The 10023-nt window shown below is 33.6% G+C and overlaps 1 pseudogene; it reads right to left on the bottom strand.

Annotated features, from left to right (window-relative positions):
- Nucleotides 1-8178: 8178 nt before the first annotated feature.
- Nucleotides 8179-8662, bottom strand: LOC139360954 (testis-specific XK-related protein, Y-linked-like; annotated as a pseudogene).
- Nucleotides 8663-10023: the final 1361 nt, after the last annotated feature.

Genomic DNA, 10023 nt, shown 5'->3' with positions numbered 1-10023 from the left:
GTGCTCTATTTGTCTTTTGTCAATTTCAGTGCATGTGTTTCAGTGTGGATATCTTTGAGTTTATTCTTCCTGGAGTATTTTTTCTTTGGAGATACTTGGATCAGTAGTTTTGCCTCTATCAACATTTGGGAAATTTCAGCCACTGTTTCTTCAAATGTTCTTTTTTTCCCCCATCTCTCCTTTTCCAGTGGAACTCCCATTATGAATATGTTGATATTCTTGATGGGGTCCTGTGGAAACTTTAATTTTGTTCATTATTTTCATTTCTCTTCTTGTTCCTTACACTGAATAATATCAAACAATCCATCTTCAAGTTTCCTTATTATATTTTCTGCATGCTCATGCATGCTATTCAGTCCTTCTAATTACAGATTATTGAATTCATGTTTTAAAATAATTTATATGTCTTTATTGGTATTTTCAATTTTGAATCACTGTTCTCCTGGGTTCCCTTACATCTTTGAGAACATTAAAATGAATTGAATTGAAATATTTCCCTAGTCAGTACCATGCCTGGGCTTTCTGAAGTAGTTTCTTTTAATTATGTTTTCTCTGAGTATGCCATTTTTTTGTTTTCCTTTGAATGCCTTTTGTCCTATTGTTGAAAGACGAACACTTTGGATATTATTCAGCATACTCGGATAACAAATTCCTGACCTCCACAATTGCTTAGTTTGTGGGCTGTTTACTTGTTTAGCAACCCTACAGATCTATTTTTGTAATCTGTATTTCTCCTCATGTATGGCCACTTAATCTGTGTTCTGTCACCCTTTTGGTCACCTACTGTTCCTGACACATTTTTTTAAAAAAACAATCCAAGTAAAGATTTAAAAAAAAGAGGAAAAGAAAAGAAAAACTGCACAGACTTTGCATATTGACTCTTTGAGGAACTCTAGTGTTTAGCCCAAAGTCAAAGATCCAAAAATAGACATACTTATATCCATCTAAATATACCAGTAGGAGGCTGGGTGTGGTGGTTCCTATCTGTGATCCCACCAATTTGGAAGGCTTGGAGAAGAAATCACTTGAGCCTAGAAGTACGAGATCAGCCTTGACGACATGACAATATCTCTTCTGTATAAAAAATACAAAAATAAGGTGGTTGTGGTGGCCCATGCCTGTACTGTGAGACGCTGAGGTGGGAGGATAGGTGGAGTCCAGAGAGATGTGTTGCTCAGGAGGCTGAGGTGGGAAGATCATTTGAACCCAAGGAGGTTGAGGTTGCAATGCGACATGATCATGCCACAGGCATCCAGCGTGGGCCACAGGGCAAGCTCTGTCTCATTTAAAAACCCAATCCAAAACAAACAATCACAAACTGTGAAAGTTTTACAAAGCTGATTTTCCACGTCAATTTTCTTCCACAGCCTCTTCCTTCCAGGCATTTTTTTGTGTGTACTGCTTGACCTGACTCTTATTCCTTGCTCCAGGTGGCTCTGAATAGTATATTTCCTTTCCCAAATGCCTCCTGGGAGTCAACTTCTGCTCCCAAGAAAGCTCTGAGGTGGGCTAAAGAAAAGCCTGTGAGCTAATAATCTCCAAGGGAACCTCAGACATTTTAAATCACACAACCACAATTCTTTGAGATAAGCTCCGTCTTTTCCCTACATGCATGAAAAGTTGCATCTAGAATTTAATCTTCACAGTTGCCATGAAGCCAAGGAATAGGAAATGATGGGCAGTTAAAACACCACATATTGTTTTGCCCAAACTTACAGGTCGGGTCTTTCTTCATTAAACACTCCCCTGTATTACGTTATTAGATTCCAGTGCTCCAAAAATCAAGTATGAGGTTTTTGCTCTTCCTTATATTTCTTCACTTTTAACCGAATGAACTTTAGTGACAGCATAAAATAGAAACTTGATTAAATTTACCTTGCTTTTTAATGTTCAGAAATGTTTTTTTGAGACGGGTCTCACTCTGTCACCCAGGCTAGAGTGCGGTGGTGCGATCTCGGCTCCCTGCAGCCTCTGCCTTCCAGGTTTAAGCGATTCTTTTGTCTCAGCCTCCTGAGTAACTGGGATTACAGGCATGCACCCTCATGCCTGGTTAATGATCTTATTTTTAGTAGAGAGGAGGTTTCACCATGTTGGCCAGGCTGGTGTCAAATTCTTGAGCTCAAGTCATCCATGCACCTCAACCTCCCAAAGTGCTGGGATTACAGGCATGAACCATCATGTCCAGACTGTTTTGTAAGACTTTATTTGAGGCTGCTTCCATCATTATCATGACAGTCATTCTGTCTTTCATGTAATAAGAAATAGTTAAGAAATATAAGTTTTTGTTAGTAAATTTTAAGTGATATAACTGTATTATTTTCCATATTATTAACAGTGCAGCTAATTCATTTTGCCACAGTATGGTAGTTGTTACAAATAATTAAGTTCCATCTTGGTCCAGTTTAATCTCACAGTCTCTAACTAAACTATTTGAGTGTAAAAATTAGCTCTATAACTAGACTACATAATATACAGCTTATATATTATTATTACATTAGTGGTGTTTTATATAATGAAATGTAAGGGTGCTATTTTGGGACATTATCATATTCATATTGTAGAATCATGTCCTATTAAGAAGGCAGAATTACACTGGGTAGTTGTGGGCATATCACTATGGAGTTCAAAACACACTCCTCAGATTTCATTGCGAAATGAAAAGTGAAATGTTCTGACTATTCTGGAAATATGACCCTAACCAGTAAGTCTCTTCTATGATAAAAAGAACAATAAATAATGAATTACTTGAAATTTTCCCATGTTTTTTTGCTGTATTGTTTGAGTTTTAAATAATAAAAATCTAAATAATAACTGTCATAATAAATTTAAGTAATAAAACCATATAAATTTTAAATATAAAACTATATTTAATATAAATTCATATTTACTTATATGAATTAACTAGTCAGTGTATGTTTCTTTATTCACGTGACTTTATTCTTTATTCAAGTACAGGGAAGAATATGCCAAGTTCACACCTCTAAACGTCTTATAGCTAGGATGGATAGAAGTGGAAGGAGTGAGTAAAAAAATAGCAAGCTTACCTAAATAATCTACAGACTTGGTACTCAAAAATTTAATACTGAAATTACAAAATTATATTGTTTATTATCACTATTAAACACTTATAGAGAGGTTATTGTATCTCAGAATTTTAGCTTAAAATTGTGGATATAATAGTAAATAACACTGAAATGACTCCTCACTTCACAAAGTAACGGCTAATAGTAAAGCAGAAAGGAAGAAGAATAGAAAGAAAAGGAAAAGAGATATATTTTATTCATTAAAAAGCAGAATAATTGTAAATCCTCAATGAAAACTAAATTGAATAGGTTAACATGGAAGCAGGAAGTAAATTAAGATGTTGATACTAATATTTAGGGAACAATGAATGATGACCTCAACTGGAATCTATAAACAGCAACAAGAAAAAAAATTTGTAAGTGGTAAATAATAAAAAATTTATTGTAGATAAAATATGAAAGAGATGAAGGAAAATAATGTATTTGGAATATACCCAGTTTTTATGTTATATAGGTGATGTAATTTTGGACAAAAAAATGATGGAAGAGAGAGGCATGTTGAAAGTGCAAAGAAGTTCAGGGAAAGTTTTCCATTTAGCTGTCTTAACCTTGGGGCACTCATAAGAAAAAAAGGCACAATGTATAGGAATCCAGAGGTTATATCACTGGTTGAATTCCTTAAAACTAAAGGTTTAAAACGTAGGAGGCTTCTGTCTGAAAACAACATCAATAAAAAGCCAAATGTGGTGGTGTACAACTGTAGTCTCAGTTACTCAGGATACCAATGCAGGAAGATTGCTTGAGTCCAGGAATTTGAGGCTGTAGTCAGTCAAGGTCTCACTACTGCACTCCAGGTTGGGTGACAGAAACCTTTCTTTAAAAAGAAAAGGAAAGAAACAAAAAACGAAAGGGAAAAGGGAAAAGTGAAAGGAGAAAGGGAAGGAGAAAGAGGTATTCTGTGTAGTTACATTAGTGGTCTAACGAACAGACATCTGTGAGATAAAATGAAAGCAAGGACACTGACAATTAAATAGAGAAATGAGAGGAAATTTGAGTCATGTGATCCAAAGCAAAACAGTATTTCAGGAATGAGGGTGTGAATCAGTTTTACAGATACATACACCTGTTTGAGTAATATGCAACAGACAAGTGAAATATGGGATTTAGTGACAAGTATAGATATGATTCTAACAAACATGGACAATGCCTGAAGAAAGGAGAGTTAAGACAAATAAAATTAAATCTTGTCAGGGCCTACTCTCTCCATGAGTCTTGCTATCACTGAAAATGAATAAATGAGTTGAGAGTGGCATATCTAGGACTAAGACAAGCAGCATGTAGATCTAAGAAAGAAAATGCTCAAGCCTGGTGTGGTGGTAATTCCCGGACTTTGGGAGACTGAGCAGGTGGACCACTTGAGGTCAGTTTGAGACCAGCTTTGGCAACACAGTGAAACCCTGTCACAAATAAAAATTCAAAAATTAGCCAAGCATGGTAGTGCATGCCTCTAATGTCAGATACTCAGAAGTCTGAGGCAGGAGAATCACATGAAGCCAGGAGGCCAAGGTTGCAGTGAGCCGAGATTGTGCTAGAGACTCCATCTCAAAAAAAAAACTAAAATAAAATAAGAAGTAAAGAAAATGATCCTGCAGATGGAGTGAAGAAGTAATGGTACAGGGAGACAACAAATAATAGGTAAATCACTGTTTTACGAAGTTGTGAAATCCAAAGAAAAGGTGAAGAGGATCATTCATAGGAGCAGAAAAATATATACACAAATCTACATGAGCTTTAGTTTTGGTGGTGATTTCTCATGAGAGAGAAACACAAAAGAAAGTGTGAATAAGAAAGTTCCCTCCATTGCTTTGGTAGAATTAAAAAAAGGAAAAACAAAACAAAAACAATAACAAAATACTGTTATTTTGTTATTATATTAATTTTGTTTTGTTATTATATTTGTCTTTATTGTATTATTTTGTATATTGTTTTGTATATTGTACATTGTATACAATATACAATTGTATATATTGTATTTTGTATTTTGTATATTATTTTGTTTGTTATATTATTTTGTTATTATATTAATATTCTATAATAATATATATTATATATTTATATTAATAATAATTAATTATATATTATTATTTATTAGTTAATTATTAAATTAATAATATATATTTTATAATATAAATTAATAATATATATTTATAGTATATAAATAATATGTATTTATATACTATTATATACTATATTATATATACTATATACTATATGTTATATATTATTATATATACTATTATATATTATATAATATATAAATATATAATATATGTTAATATGTAATATGTATTATATATAACATATATTAATAAATATTGTACATTATTATATAATTATTATATAATAATATATAATATGTAGTATATATAAAAAGAACACTTAATATTAGCTTAAGTGTTCTTCATCCCTTCCCCTAGTGAGTGTTTCCCCAAGAAATAACAGAAGCCAAATTGTCAAAATAGAGGAAAACATTTGCATATATTACTGTTTATGTATATTAAGCCAAGTTTATTTAAATTACAATGCAGTCTTTAAAAATTTTTATTTTAAATTAACAAATGTAAATATTTATGTGACATGGTGATTTTATAATGCACGTATACATTTCAAAAGAATTAAATTGGGCTAGTTACCATATCCATCATCTCACATACTTATCATTTCTTTGTGGTAAGAATACATAAATTCTACTTTTTAAGAGATCCGTTTTTTTGAGATAGAGTTTTTCTTTTGTTGCCCACACTTGAGTAAAGTGGCACAATCTCAGCTGATTTCACCTTCTGCCTCCTGAGTTCAAGTTACACTCTTGCCTCAGCTACTTAAGTAGCTGGGATGACATGCACATGCCACCAAACCTGGTTAATTCTTGTGTTTTCAGTAGAGATGATGTTTCATCGTGTTGGCCGGGCTTGTCTTGATCTCCTGACCTCTAGTGATCCTTCTGCCATGGCCACCCAAAGGGCTGGGATTTCAGACATGAGCCACCATGGCTGCCCTTTTTTTTAAATTAAGCAATTCTGAAGTTGACATTTATTAACTGTAGTCACCATTCTGTGCAATGGATCACCAGAACATCTTCCTATCTCACTGACATTTTTTACCCTTTGATGAACATCTCCTCTATCTCTATCCACACCCATCACAACCTCACACTCCAATCTCTACTTTTTGTGTTTGTTTAAAGGGTCAGGGCCTCGCTGCATTGCCCAGGCTGGAGTACAGTGGCACAACTATGGCTCACTGGGGTCTCAAACTTCTGACCTCAAGTGATCCAACCACCTCATACGGTAACGTTCTTACCATATCTTGGCTATTACAAATAACGTTGAGATGAATATATTAGTGCAGATATCTCTTTGATATGCTAATTTTATATCTTTTGAGTACATATTCTGAAGCAGAGTAGCTGGATCATGTGGTAATTTTATTTTTAATTTTATTTTATTTTTGAAACCTCAATTCTATGACCTCAGAAGAACAGGCTGCAAAAGCACAACACAAAACAATTGGATCACGTTCCATCAAACTAAAATGTTTCTGCACAACAAAGGGAAAAGGAAAACAAATAGTAGAATGAAGAGACAACCCAAACACTTGGAGAAAATATCTGCAAACCATATATATGATAAACTGAGAATAATAAATACGTACAAGGAACACAAGTCATTTAACAACAACAACTACACCCAAAACAATTTAGCCTATGAAATATGGTCAAAAGACCTGAATTTACATTTCTCAAAAGAAGACATACAACTGGCCAACAGTGCTGTATTTAATATTGATTGGTGGATAGATGGATGGATGGATGGATGGATGGACGGATGGATGGATGGACGGATGGATGGATGGATGGATGGATGGATTGACTGATTGATTTGAGATGGATTATCACTTTCTCACTCTGTCATCCAGGCTAGAGTGCAGTGGTGTGATCTCAGCTCACTGAATCCCCCACCCACTGGTTTCCAGCAATTCTGCCTTAGCCTCTCTCATAGCTGGGATTACAGGTGTGCTCTAGTTTGCCCAGCTAATTTCTGAACAACTGTATATTTAAAGATGCTCAACACCACCAATCATCAGGGAAAGGCAAATTAAAACCAGCAATTAGTCCTCCTCTCACACATGTTGGAGTGGCTATTATTACCATGATGAAACAGGACAAGTGTTTTTGAGAACCTAGAGCACAGAGAATACTTGTGTACTGTTGATAGGAATGTGAATTAGTATTTTCAATTATTAACTTGATGATATCTTTTTAAGAGAACAAGTTTTGTGCTTTAAGATGCATTAATATGAGTGACTTTCTGTTAGCCAAAGTTTAATGAGAAATACTTTAATTACCTTAAATTAATATAAATAGGATCATGCTCATAAGACTTCTCTTTCAGATTCTCCTTAAGCACAGAATGAAACCTGTGGTAAGTACTCTTTTTTAAAAGAAAATATTGACTGGCAATATATATGCTAGATTACAAACACTTGTTAAATTAAAGGCATAGTTTCCAAAACTGTACTAGATGAAAAATGCATTATGGTTAGTTTTTCTGCTCAGTTTTTTGACCCAGAGGGATTTTTGATTTTGTTTTGTTTAATAAGTTGCACAATTATATTTAAGAAAACAAAAATTACTAATGCATAGTCACATCAGAAAAATCAAATTTATTAGAAACTACTTCCAAGATTTTGCTGTTTCTAACTTTTCAGGAGTATATTTACAAAGACATTCAGCCTCTTCACTCTTTGTTCTGTGAAAGTATATATGAACATATTATGGATATTGCATACTTTTATATTGAAAATCTCCAAAACTTCTGCATGAATGATAGTAATTTCTCAGCTCCTTATTTTTATTCTTTTAATCGTGTTTTCTCTAGGTGTTTACACAATACCACAGTGCATCTGGATGCTTTTCAGTAAGTCCTGGCAATACTTTGCCTGATCACCTTAGATGCAAATACTGACTGAAGAGGAGCATAAAGTCAATGGCTACTAGGTAGGTTATGATGAGCTACATGGCAATTAATGAGTCACAAGGCTTCAGTAAAGTTTTTCCCTCCAAAGAACCTAAATACCAATATTATTATCACATTTTCTAAAAACTGAAAGCTGTAGTTTAGAATTCTATGGCCCACTTCTATGTCCTGTCAATTTTTTCCTCATTTGATAACTGCAGTTTCACTGTTGACCAGCAGGAGAAGTTGATGGCAGCATATACTGGTATGATTAAGATAAGCATCAGTACTGTACCCAACATGCTGGAATTATTTTCTGTATTGCTAGGAAGATGAGTTCCACTTTTCCAAAACTCCACCCATGGTTCCAACAATAATGTAAAATATATGATTAATAGAAAGGATAGGCACCTCAGTTTCAGAGATGCAGGGAAAAATGTCAGTCACTACATGTGAGATAATCACCAAAGAATGCCATATCATTACTTAGATGAATTTTATCATCTGTAGCTTAATGGCAGCAAAGTAGGGCTTGTGTGGATGGCCAGTATATTGCAGTGAATGGCCCCAGACACAACTGATAAGGGAGAACATGTCATCAGCAATGCTATTAAAAATAAACATGAAAAGGTTAGAGAATAATTTTTATTAGTAATAGCCACTTTCTCTTTCAAACTTGCCATGTCAAGATATATTCTTCCCAACCCACCTACTTCAGAAAATAATTTACTTAAAAAAAAGAAAAAAAGATTTGTTAACTTTTCATTATCAGGGATTTAGTAAATATATGCATGCAAAACATATATTACACTGGTAAAAACAAATAATAAGTGCATGCATACATACCCACATTTATAAATATATATACACATTCCTTCAAAAAAATAACTGTAACAGGTAAAATTGATTTCATATTTTATGAAATATGATTGAATGAATATTTCAATCAGATATTCATTCATATCTGATGCTATAATGTGTGACAGCACATAGAAGTCTCAATGAAGAAAAAATAAAATTACCTGAACTAGATCTTGAAAAGATTATTTCTTTTTTAAAGAAAGTTAAAGTGTAAAGTATAAAATTACAGTGTAAGGTAGGAGGTAAATGTAATATAAACTGTGTCTTTGACTATGGTGATAACAGGAAATAGGGAATAAGCTGTGGAGTTCAAGTAAATCCTGGAAGTGGAGCTGACAGATTTTGCTGAGTGATGGAATACAAGGTACTAGAGAAGCAGAAAAAACAAAATATTTAGAAATTAAATGATATGTGTGTGCCTGTTTTTGTTGGTATGTATTTATGTAATTTTATCAGAAAATTTTTCATAAGCAAATTAAATTATTTTGAGATTGTTCTCCCAATAATTAGACTACTATGCACAAGGAAGAAAGCCAAAATTATGAAGTAGTTGAATAATCGGATTAAACAATTTCATACTACATTCAGTTGAAAGAGTAAAAATTCATTTCACATACACAGGCGGGTTAAAAAACACACTCTTCATACACAATTAAATAAAGCCAGAAAATAAAGGGTGGCCAAATAGTCATTACTCATCTAAAGTAATTACTCATTTTCTAACATCATGTAGAAAATGAGAATCAAGAATCCTTTGATTCCTTCAGCAATACCCAAAGAGAAACTCTAAACCAACATCATTCTTAACTGAATTTATGAGAAATAAGATGGAATAAAAATTAATCACCTAAAAATTAAATTTTAGAAAGTAAATTTTAGCTGAGTGAAGTGACTCATAGCTGTAATCCTAGTAGTTTAGGAGGCTGAGATGAATACATCACTAGAGCCCAACAACAACAACATACAAAAAAAGTGTTAGCCAGGCATGGTGGCACATGCCTGTAGGCTCAACTATTCAGGAGACAGAGATGGGAAGATTGCTTGGGCAAAGGAAGTAGGCATAGGTATTTTTTGCTTTATGACTTTTATTTCCCTGTCCCCTGATTCCAGCACTTTAGGAGGCT

The sequence above is a fragment of the Macaca nemestrina genome, chromosome Y, assembly GCF_043159975.1.
Source record: "Macaca nemestrina isolate mMacNem1 chromosome Y, mMacNem.hap1, whole genome shotgun sequence".
Lineage (NCBI taxonomy): Eukaryota > Metazoa > Chordata > Mammalia > Primates > Cercopithecidae > Macaca > Macaca nemestrina.
Note: the sequence above shows the minus strand (reverse complement) of the source record. Positions and strands in the feature narration are given on the sequence as shown.